The following is a 12581-nucleotide window of genomic DNA, read 5'->3' as shown; positions in this document are numbered from 1 at the left end:
CTGGAACAAATTCAAAGCTCCCTCAGGAGAGAAACCCTCTGATGCCACCAAGTTTACCTCCAAAAGGAAGCTCTGTGTTAAGAGACCTTATCTATCTTGGTCACTGCCAGAAGCATGAGTTTGCTCAACTTATTAAAGCAAAAGTTTCGAAATATTAAATTATTACTGACTAGTTCATGGATAGCTGCTGTTGTGACTCCTCCAAATGATCTCCTACTGCTCCAGCCTCTTCTTGGTACTAGATGCTTCAGAGAGGCATCACCTGGCAGAAGGGTCATATCTGGCAGAGAAGAGCACCTCCAGGATACTGTTTGAGCACCACCAGTGTCAGTTCTGACTAATACTCTAGAACACTGGTTATCTAGTATCCTAGCTATCACTCTGTACCCAGTGATCTAAATAACACCACTGCACCCAGTGTTTTGGATATCACCTCTGCACCCAGCAATCTGGATATCACCCCTGTACCCAATGTTCGTATCTGCATCCAGAGTTCTGGATATTACCAGTGCATAGAAAAGTGTCTGACACATAGTAGCTACTCAGTAAGTTTTTCTCAATAGATTGATGAATATATAATCTATTTACTTATGTTATATTTTTTATTTACACATTTTGCAGAAGCATTACCTATATGTTAGTTTAACCCTATACAGTTGTGTTCAATAACAAGGTATCTAGCCCATTAATTCTGCACTGCTATTATCTCTATTTCCAATGCCATTAATCAAAACAACATTGAGTAAGCACCTACTAAGTGGCTGAAACCCTGGGCCTTGGAAAGACCCTACAGGAGTGAGCTGGAAATATGTTATATGCTTGGACTTCCCAAGAGCACAGATCTCATAAATAATTCACAACTAGAAGAGAAAAGGAGATGTCAAAGAAATTAAATGACTCATAAGTGTGCTACTATTCTTCAGGCTCATCCTGACCTCTTTTTGGTTTTGGTGAGAGGGTCTATTTTTTGACCATCTAAAAGACATAAAAATAGACACCAATTATATGACAAAGTGCGAAAGCTTGAGGAGACCTCTGGATAGACATAGAATCCAAACCCAAAATAATTTATACTCATTGCCTACCTACTATGTACCTAGCACTGTGCTGAGCCATGTGTACACAGCATTTCAGGTAGTGCCTGCCACCATCCTATGAGCAAGTACTAGTCTTCATCCCATTTTATAGATGAGGTAACTAAGTTGTGGGGAGGCTAAATAATTTGTCTAATAGTACACGACTGACAAGTGCCAAAGACAAAATATAAATTCCTGTCTATCTACCTTATAATGATGTAAATTTAGGAGAGCCAGCTTCTCTTGAATTGCAAATTTTATGCTAGAATATCCAATATTTAGACTAGAGCATTCCTTGAACTTTTTTTGGCCACTTTTTCTTTCATCTTACACACTTCGGTATGGTAACACTCTCCAGCATTTTCCTTGCACCCTTTTTTCATCATGCTCTTCTCTCCAATTCCCTCATCCAGAATGGTATGGCTTCCATAAGTGACTAAAAACCACCCTGGCAAAATGAGCTAGCATCTGCCCTGCTACAATTCAGACAGATCTGGATTTACTTCCTGACCCTCCTCACTTCATCCAACCAACACCTTGCCTCCCCTGTCCCCTGGTGCCCTTGACTACTAGTCTGTTTTCTATCTATTGTGACTGTATACACACCTTGCCACTGAAGCTTGAGTCATAATCTATTCTATCTCTATCTCTGAAAATGATCTTTACTTCAACTTTCCTAAAGGATATAGATTTCGCTCTTCTTTGGCTCTGATAATTTGTGACCAAACTTCAGACAAGTAATTCCCCAGATAAGCCTGCTGCTGCCCTACTTGCATCTTACTTTTGCAAGCAGTTTCCATTCTTATTTGGCTAATAACTGAAGGCAGGATCAAGATATTCTATCTTCCTAGCCTATCCAAAATACCAAAAGGTTTTGTCACATTCAACAGTAAGTCAATATGGGATTATGTGCTATATGTCTTCGTATTCTTCATAGTACCCAGCCCAGCCTTCTGCACTTAATATTACATGAATAAGTTAATCAATAAATGAAGGAATAGTTGGTTGTTTGATGAGCAGCTGGAGAAGAGCTGGCATAGCACATAGGTAAAGTAGAATATTATTTCATAGGTACCACTTGTATTTTTTTCTTTCTACACAAAGTGTTTAAGAAATATTTGTTCATTAAGATTATTAGCATTGACCAGTAATTGATTTTGAGTCACTTACTTGGCTTACAATATTGTTAACTTATTAGCTACAATGTGTAAGACACCTACTGTACAGCAGCCAATATCTTGAGTACTTTCACAATTTTTCATTTTATAACACAACAAAAGTTGAAGGTAAGTGTTAGTATCCATTTTTTTTTTTTTTTTTTTTTTTGTTGTTGTTGTTTTAAATTTTATTTTTGGTGTTGGTTTTTGTTTTTTGTTTCTTTTTTTTTTTTTTTTTTTTTATTTTATTTTATTTTTTATTATACTTTAAGTTCTAGGGTACATGTGCATAACGTTTATATCATGTATAACTCCCCAATGCAATCCCTCCCTCCTCCCCCCTCCCCATGATAGGCCCCAGTGTGTGATGTTCCCCTTCCCGAGTCCAAGTGATCTCATTGTTCAGTTCCCACCTATGAGTGAGAACATGCGGTGTTTGGTTTTCTCTTCTTGTGATAGTTTGCTAAGAATGATGGTTTCCAGCTGCATCCATGTCCCTACAAAGGACGCAAACTCATCCTTTTTGATGGCTGCATAGTATTCCATGGTGTATATGTGCCACATTTTCTTAATCCAGTCTGTCACAGATGGACATTTGGGTTGATTCCAAGTCTTTGCTATTGTGAATAGTGCCGCAATAAACATACGTGTGCATGTGTCTTTGTAGTAGAGTAATTTATAATCCTTTGGGTATATACCCAGTAGTGGGATGGCTGGGTCATATGGTACATCTAGTTCTAGATCCTTGAGGAATCGCCATACTGTTTTCCATAATGGTTGAACTAGTTTACAATCCCACCAACAGTGTAAAAGTGTTCCTATTTCTCCACATCCTCTCCAACATCTATTGTTTCCTGACTTCTTAATGATTGCCATTCTAACTGGTGTGAGATGGTATCTCATTGTGGTTTTGATTTGCATTTCTCTGATGGCGAGTGATGACGAGCATTTTTTCATGTGTCTGTTGATGGAACGTACCTCAAAATAATAAGAGCTATTTACGACAAACCCACAGCTAATATCATACTGAATGGGCAAAAACTGGAAAAATTCCCTTTGAAAACTGGCACAAGACAGGGATGCCCTCTCTCACCACTCCTATTCAACATAGTGTTGGAAGTTCTGGCTAGGGCAATCAGGCAAGAGAAAGAAATCAAGGGTATCCAGTTAGGAAAAGAAGAAGTCAAATTGTCCCTGTTTGCAGATGACATGATTGTATATTTAGAAAAACCCATCGTCTCAGCCCAAAATCTCCTTAAGCTAATAAGCAACTTCAGCAAAGTCTCAGGATACAAAATTAATGTGCAAAAATCACAAGCATTCTTATACACCAGTAACAGACAAGCAGAGAGCCAAGTCAGGAATGAACTTCCATTCACAATTGCTTCAAAGAGAATAAAATACCTAGGAATCCAGCTTACAAGGGATGTAAAGGACCTCTTCAAGGAGAACTACAAACCACTGCTCAGTGAAATCAAAGAGGACACAAACAAATGGAAGAACATACCATGCTCATGGATAGGAAGAATCAATATCGTGAAAATGGCCATACTGCCCAAGGTTATTTATAGATTCAATGCCATCCCCATCAAGCTACCAATGAGTTTCTTCACAGAATTGGAAAAAACTGCTTTAAAGTTCATATGGAACCAAAAAAGAGCCCGCATTGCCAAGACAATCCTAGGTCAAAAGGACAAAGCTGGAGGCGTCACGCTACCTGACTTCAAACTATACTACAAGGCTACAGTAACCAAAACAGCATGGTACTGGTACCACAACAGAGAAATAGACCAGTGGAACAGAACAGAGTCCTCAGAAATAATACCACACATCTACAGCCATCTGATCTTTGACAAACCTGACAAAAACAAGAAATGGGGAAAGGATTCCCTATTTAATAAATGGTGCTGGGAAAATTGGCTAGCCACAAGTAGAAAGCTAAAACTGGATCCTTTCCTTACCCCTTATACGAAAATTAATTCAAGATGGATTAGAGACTTAAATGTTAGACCTAATACCATAAAAACCCTAGAAGAAAATCTAGGTAGTACCATTCAGGACATAGGCATGGGCAAGGACTTCATGTCTAAAACACCAAAAGCAACGGCAGCAAAAGCCAAAATTGACAAATGGGATCTCATTAAACTAAAGAGCTTTTGCACAGCAAAAGAAACTACCATCAGAGTGAACAGGCAACCTACAGAATGGGAGAAAATTTTTGCAACCTACTCATCTGACAAAGGGCTAATATCCAGAATCTACAAAGAACTCAAACAAATATACAAGAAAAAAACAAACAACCCCATCAAAAAGTGGGGAAAGGATATGAACAGACATTTCTCAAAAATAGTATCCATTTTTTACAGTAAAGGGAGGATAGAAGGTTCAGAGAGGTTAAGTAATCTGTGGAAGATCTGTTAGGAAATGAATAGGAGTCATGGATTTGATCCTATGTCACTCTAATTCCAAATTCTGAATCATTTTACTCTTTCTGCTATTTTGCACTACTTCATTGTAAAAGCAGTCTTATAAAATATCCTGCTAAAATTTTTCAGGTTTTTTTCAGGAGATGGAACTAGCACATTGTTTTTCATTAATACATTACAGCAGACTAGGTTGCAAAATCATCTAGCTGTTTCCTAGCAGAAAAAAAGAATGACCTTGAATAAATGGAACCCAGGGTCAGTATATTTTGATGTGAGAAAAGGAAGTTGAAAAGATTCAGAGGAAGGCTTCTACCCAGATTAACAGGGAGGTGAGTTCATAGTTCAGGGCTCTAAGTGACTGAGGAATAAAATTAGAACGCTAAATGCCCAGATGAGACAGTAACAAAAGACAAAAGGAGAAACTAATCAGACAACTGGGTAAGAGGATGATAGTGAGCAATGGGTGCTGAAAACATGCTTTCCTAGTTCACAAATATTTTGAGGAATAATTAAGATTTGTAGGGAGAAAAGTGAATTCCCAGCTCTACCTTCTCCCCATCTCTGGATTTGATTATAGGGATGAGGCTATTACTACAAAAAACTAACAGGGTACGAGAGGATAAGAGAAGTAGAAGATAATTCCAACCGGAAATAACATCAACTTTTAAAAGTTACCTAATGATGAATGAGGGCATTCAAGTCAAACTACAGATGTACTTTAAAAACTAAAAGCATGCCAAGCTTGAATTAGGGAATAAAGTGGAAGCAACCATTCTTATGCATCAAAATGCAAAATTATTTGGTGGCTGCTGGTACTTTTAGATATGAGTCAATTTAATAGATAAAAATTTGTAATAGAAATGGCAACCAGATGCAAAAGGTGACAGCAAGCTATGGATAAATTCTTACTTCAGGTCCACAGGTCACCATAAAGAGTCATCTAAGCATGTCCACTAGGTCTTTAGCTTGTAAAAAGTGAAATAGAGGTTCCTCTTCAAAGAGACTTTCCTCCCTGTCTAACTAGGAATAAATAATAACTTCTCTTAGAAGCAAAATTTATTCAAAGGCCTGCGCTAACATTCTTAGATGTCTGCTAGCCATAACAAAGAAATCAATGTACTTTGTGTTCTGAGCTCCCACATTTTAGCCTAAATATTTGCCCTGGCATGCTTATACTGGTCCAAGCAAGCATTAGGTCATAGCCTGTTCCTCTTCCTTATTTGAAGGTGTTTTTACCTTTCTCAGCATTCCACGAGGTACTTCCTCCTTCCTTTGTTCTCCTCTGCCTTTGCCTCTGTTGGAAATTAGTAAGTTGCTAGCCAATCGGGACAAATACAGAATGTGAGGTCCCATTCCAGCCAGTGGAAACTGAACTCAGCAGTAGCATGGATGCGTCAGGTTATAAATGACCCTGTCTCCTTTGTTTGGTGTACTCTTGTGGCAAAACTGCTAGTGAGTGAACCCTTTCTGCAAAAAGTAAACTAGCCTTGCTGAGAGATCCCTTGTCTCAGTGTTGATTTTTGCGACACTGAGCATCTGTTCCCAACAAGCTGAAGTACCACAAAATGGAGTTTTTGGCCTCTCTCTCTCCACTTAAAGAATACACTTTTAAGGCTGAACATTTGTCTTAGGTTGTTAGAAAAGCTTAAACATGCAATTTTATCTGATATGAACTTAGGAATGTGCCCCAAGTTTGCTTTCAGGAAGAGATTTTTCCAACTTTATAAAAATCTTGCTCTTCTTTTTTATTGATTAGTTTCTTGAACTATGTCTGTGCACAATACAAGTCCTTTCCATTGTAGGTAAAGGTAGCCACTCAAACCAGCTACAATCAGATGCCCTCTGAATCCCTTTGACTATTTCTGCTTGTCTTTGTGCTTGTTTCCTTGTGCTGCTGTTTCTTGTGGCCTCATCAGGGACTTTTATTTCTAAGACTTCCTTCAGGCTACTGAGCTATGCACACAGGAAACTGGAAGTGCCTGAGAACTTGCATTCCCCCAGGGTGGTTTTAAAACAATGATTGATGGTGAAGGAAAATGAGAGTCCAGCTTTCTGGCCTCAGGTCAGGAGAGCTCTGATGTTGGAGAAATTGTCCAGGGACTTTGCCTGAAATCATACCTTACTCTTCTCTCGGTAATGTTTCCTCTATTTCTTTAATAAATTACTTGCACATGAATCCTCATTGCAGCGTCAACCTCTAGGGAACCTGACCTAAGATACCAGCTCACATTAAAAAAGGCTGAAGTCATTTTAGTGAGGCTACTACAAGAGGCAATGGCAGAGAAACAGCACAGCATGCTCTTGGAAACTGGAACTCAAAAGCACTTAGGTCCTAGTGCTTCTCTTCCAACCATTCACAATCCTTCCCCTCTGCTCTTCTGCTAGGAAATATGACCCATTAACCGGTAGACACGGCTCCCATTTTGGCATGGTTTTCAAACATTTTTGGCCCATAGTAATACCACAACCCAACATTCCCTCACACGTGCACACACACACAAAACATATAAACATAAAACAAATATTTGTGAAATAATGCTTGTTCTCCCCACCTGTGATAAACTCCATTTTCACTGTTTTCTGTTATAATTGAGTCTATTTCATTTTTTTTAAATGCTAGCAGCAACCAACTAAATTGATTTCAAGGCCCATTAATGGGTTATAACCAGTACCTTGGGACATTAAGTGTTTGCTTCTAAATGCTAATATTACTAGAAGAATTGTCCCAATAAGTCATTATCATCCACTAACACCTTGTGCAGCAGCTCATTATTCGTGCAACAAATGTGTTTAGAGCATCTGCGCTGTGCAGGACATTTTTGCTGGGAGCCAAAAGGATACAAACATAAGAAGGCATCAAACCTCACCTTTAAAAGTTCACTATTAGGAGCCATAGTCACAAGCAACAGAAGCCCATTTCGACTGACTGAAATAACATGAAATATATATTATATACAGTATACAGTGTTCAATATGACTATGTATATAGTTTTAAAATTACAGAGATATAGTAGATGTTGATGATAGATAGAGAGAGAGTCATTTTTCCAGGAGAGGGAGAGAACAAGGTAGAGAGTTGTACAGCCATAATTACAGTCATCATTGCACCCCAGAAGTGGAACTTTGCTGCCTCTGCTGAGCCCTCCAAGCTACAGCATATATGGCCAGCACTCCCAGCCCACCCTGGACCCCAGTTGCTATCACTGACATCACTGCCATTGCGGCCTTGGAAAAGTCTATGTGGCAGCCACAGTAGACCTCACCAATACTAGATGGAGTACCCTATCACCACATCTCTGAAGCAACAGCTCTGGAATATAAATCCAAAGTGATTGTATCCTACCGTTTAAATCTGAGCCATGGGCCTTTGCATGGTGACTAAGAGTTTACACTCTGGGGTGAGATTCCTTGGCTTCAAATCTTGGCTTTCCATTTACTTGCTGTGTGATCACAAAAATGTTACTTTCTCTCTCTGTGCTTCAGTTTCCTCAACTGTATCAAGTAGATAGTAGTAGTACCTACTTCACAGGGTTGTTTAAGGATTAAATGAGTTACTACTTGTAAAGTGCTTAGAATCAAATGTTGGGGTTGTGACGAATATCTGATTTACTGGCAGCAAATCCGTATGGGTATGCAGCAACCTCAATTCTGGCCTCCTCACAAGAAAGCACTCGACTGAGGGCCATGAGGCAGATAAAGAGACAGAGGCAAGTTTCAGAGCAGGGGTGGAAGTTAATTAAAATGCTTTAGAGCAGGAAAGAAAGGAAAGTACACCTGGAAGAGACCCAAATGGGCACCATGGAGATCCAATGTGGCATTTGACCTTTGGACTTGGGGCTTTATATGTTGGCATACTTCCAGGATCTTGCTTCCCTTTTCCCATGATTATTCCCTTAGGGTGGGCTTCCGCATGTGTGATGTCTTTGTACTTTGGAGGTGAGCATGCGCAGTGTGTTTAAGAAGTTGTATGCTAGACCAGTAACAAGTTCTGAAATTGAAGCAGTAATAGCCTACCAACCAAAAAAAGTCCAGGACCAAATGGATTCACAGCTGAATTCTACCAGAGGTACAAAGAGTAGCTGGTACCATTCTTTCTGACACTATTCCAAATAATAGAAAAAGAGAGACTCCTCCCTAACTCATTTTATGAAGACAGCATCATCCTGATACCAAAACCTGGCAGAGACCCACAAAAAAAATTTCGGGCCAATATCCCTGCTGAACACCAATGCAAAAATCCTCATTAAATACTGGCAAACAAAATCCAGCAACACATCAAAAAGCTTATCCACCACAATCAAGTCAACTTCATCCCCGGGATGCAAGGCTGATTCAACATACGCAAATCAATAAACGTAATCCATCACATAAACAGAACCAATGACAAAACCACCTGATTATCTCAATAGATGCAGAAAAGGCCTTTGATAAAATTCAACAGCCCTTCATGCTAAAACCTCTCAATAAACTAGGTAATGATGGAACATATCTCAAAATAATAAGAGCTATTTATGACAAACCCATAGCCAATATCATACTGAATGGGCAAAAGCTGGAAGCATTCCCTTTGAAAACCAGCACGAGGCCGGGTGCGGTGGCTCAAGCCTGTAATCCCAGCACTTCGGGAGGCCAAGAAGGGCAGATCACGAGGTCAGGAGATCGAGATCATCCTGGCTAACACGGTGAAACCCCGTCTCTACTAAAAAATACAAAAAACTAGCCGGGCGAGGTGGCGGGTGCCTCCAGCTACTCAGGAGGCTGAGGCAGGAGAATAGTGTGAACCTGGGAGGCGGAGCTTGCAGTGAGCTGAGATCTGGCCACTGCACTCCAGCCTGGGCAACAGAGCGAGACTCCGTCTCAAAAAAAAAAAAAAAAAAGAAAACCAGCACAAGACAAGGATGCCGTCTCTCACCACTCCTATTCAACACAGTATTGGAGGTTCTGGCCAGGGCAATCAGGCAACAGAAAGAAATAAAGGGTATTCAATTAGGAAAAGAGGAAGTCAAATTGTCTCTGTTTGCAGATGACATGATTGTATATTTAGAAAACCCCATCATCTCAGACCCAAAACTCCTTAAACTAATAAACAACTTCAGCAAAGTCTCAAGACAGAAAATCAATGTGTAAAAATCACAGGCATTCCTAGACACCAATAAGAGACAAACAGAGAGCCAATCATGAGTGAACGCCCATTCACATTGCTAAAAAAATAATAAAATACCTAGGAATACAACCTACAAGGCATGTGAAGGACCTCTTCAAGGACAACTACAAAACACTGCTCAAGGAAATAAGAGAGGACACAAACAAATGGAAAAACATTCCATGCTCATGAATAGGAAGAATCAATATCGTGAAAATGGCCATACTGCCCAAAGTAATTTATAGATTCAATGCTATGCCCATCAAGATACCATTGACTTTCCTCACAGAATCAGAAAAAGCTACTTTAAATTTTATATGAAACCAGAAAAGAACCCGTATAGCCAAGGCAATCCTAAGCAAAAAGAACAATGCTGGAGGCATCATGCTACCTGACTTCAAACTATACTACAAGGCTACAGTAACCAAAACAGCATGGTACTGGTAGCAACACAGATATGTAGACCAATGGAACAGAACAGAGGCCTCAGAAATAACACCACACATCTACAACTATCTGATCTTTGACAAACCTGACAAAAACAAGCAATGGGGAAAGGATTCCCTATTGAATAAATGGTGTTGGGAAAACTGCCTAGCCATAAGCAGAAAGCTGAAACTTGATGCCTTCCTTATACCTTATACAAACATTAACTCAAGATAGATTAAAGACTTAAATGTAAAACCTACAACCATAAAAACTCTAGAAGAAAACCTAGGCAATTCTGTTCAGGACATAGGCATGGGCAAAGACTTCATGACTAAAACACCAAAAACAATGGCAACAAAAGCCAAAATTGACCAATGGGATCTAATTAAACTAAAAAGCTTCTGCACAGAAAACAAAACAAAACAACAACAACAAAAAAACTACCATCAGAGTCAACAGGCAACCTACAGAATGGAAGAAAAGTTTTATAGGCCCCTCATCTAACAAAGATCCAATATCCAGAATCCACAGGGACTTAAAACAAATTTACAAGAATAAAACAGACAATCTCATCAAAAAGTGGGCTAAGGATATGAACAGACAGTTCTCAAAAGAAGACATTTATGCTGCCAAAAACATATGAGAAAAAGATCACTGGTCATTAGAGAAATGCAAATCAAAACCACAATGAGATACCATCTCATGCCAGTCGGAATGGCAATCATTAGAAAGTCAGGAGCAACAGATGCTGGAGAGGATGTGGAGAAATGGGAACTCTTTTACACTATTGCTGGGAGTGTAAATTAGTTCAACCATTGTGGAAGACAATGTGGCGATTCCTCCAGGATCTAGAACCAGAAATACCATTTGACCCAGCAATCTCATTACTGGGTATATACCCAATAATTATAAATCATTCTAGTATAAAAACACCTGCACACGTATGTTTATTGTGGCACTGTTCACAATAGCAAAGACTTGGAACCAACCCAAATGCCCATCAGTGATAGACTGGATAAAGAAAATGTGGCACATATCCACCATGGAATACTATGCAGCCATAAAAAAGGATGAGTTCATGTCTTTACAGGGACATGGATGAACCTGGAAACCATAATTCTCAGCAAACTAACACAAAAACCAAACGCCACATGTTCTCACTCATAAGGGGGAGTTGAACAATGGGAACATATGGACACAGGGAGGGGAACATCACACACTGCGGCCTGTCAGGGGCTAGGGGGCTAGGAGAGGGATAACATTAGGAGAAACACCCAATGTAGATGACAAGTTGATGGGTGCAGCAAACCACCATGGCATGTGTATACCCATGTAACAAACCTGCATATTCTGCACATGCATCCCAGAACTTAAAGTGAAAGAAAGAAAGAGAAATCTGAATTGTCCATTATGTATTAAAGGAACTGAATTAATAAAAAGAATACCCCAAACACATAAAAGAAGTTGTATGCATGGTCATTTGAGGTTTTCTTCCCTTTTCCAGTGGAATACCCTTGGAAGGTCATACTCCATCATTTTTTCCCTTAATGTGCATCCCTGAGCCTACTGACCCAATTCCTGAGATTTTATTGGAAGCTGATTACCAATTTCAAGTGTTTTATCTGTTTGGACAATTCCCTGTCCCTGGTGCGATCAATTATCACTTTAGTGTGACAACTCTGGGCCATCAGGAAATTGTGTCTCCCTGGTGCTGGATGCTAATTATCATTTTTTAAAATTACTTTATTATTTTTTAAGTTTACTTTAAATTTTAGGAAACGTGCAGAATGTGCAAATTTGTTACATAGGTATACGTGTGTCATGGTGGTTTGCTGCACCTATCAACCCATCATCTAGGTTTTAAGCCCTGCGTTCATTAGCTATTTGTCCTAACGAAACCTGCCTCATTGTCTGAGGTGTCAGCCGAAGTTTAGTCTTGCAGCCAAGGAAATCAAGGACACAGACACTCCAAAGGTGAGGTTAGAGCAGAAGTTTAATAAGCAAAAGGAAGAAAGCTCTCTGAAGCAGAGAAGGGTCCCAGAAAGATGGGCTGCCATTTTACAGTGAAATGCAAGGGTTTTAATAGACAAGCTGGTGTGGAGGGGTGCTTCATTTACATAAGGCATTAATTTCTTAATCCCCATCCCACCCTTTCTAGTGCTTATATGGGCTTTTTAGCCTGAGTTACTCCATGTTGCTTATCTCTTCCTACTGCTCATGTATTAAAAAGGCAGGGGGCAGAACACTACAAGGTGGATGTGCCTGGTTCAAGGTAGCTCTCCTAATTGGTACTGCTGCAAGCACTTCCCCTGTGTGAGCCACCTTGTCTGAACATGTCCAGGAAAGGAGA

The 12581-nt window shown here is 39.7% G+C and overlaps 1 long non-coding RNA gene across 1 annotated transcript in view; it reads left to right on the top strand.

Moving 5' to 3' along the window:
* Positions 1–1747: 1747 nt before the first annotated feature.
* The window catches only part of LOC117064826, a 99049-nt gene continuing 88215 nt past the window's right edge, over positions 1748–12581 (top strand). Inside the window, exon 1 of the long non-coding RNA XR_004429703.1 lies at positions 1748–1965. This is a non-coding gene — a long non-coding RNA (uncharacterized LOC117064826). The remainder of the gene's footprint in view (positions 1966–12581) is intronic.

This window comes from Trachypithecus francoisi, unplaced genomic scaffold, assembly GCF_009764315.1.
Source record: "Trachypithecus francoisi isolate TF-2019V2 unplaced genomic scaffold, Tfra_2.0 Lachesis_group2, whole genome shotgun sequence".
Taxonomy (NCBI): Eukaryota; Metazoa; Chordata; class Mammalia; order Primates; family Cercopithecidae; genus Trachypithecus; species Trachypithecus francoisi.
The sequence above is the reverse complement of the archived record's forward strand: the minus strand, read 5'-3'. Positions and strand labels throughout refer to the sequence as shown.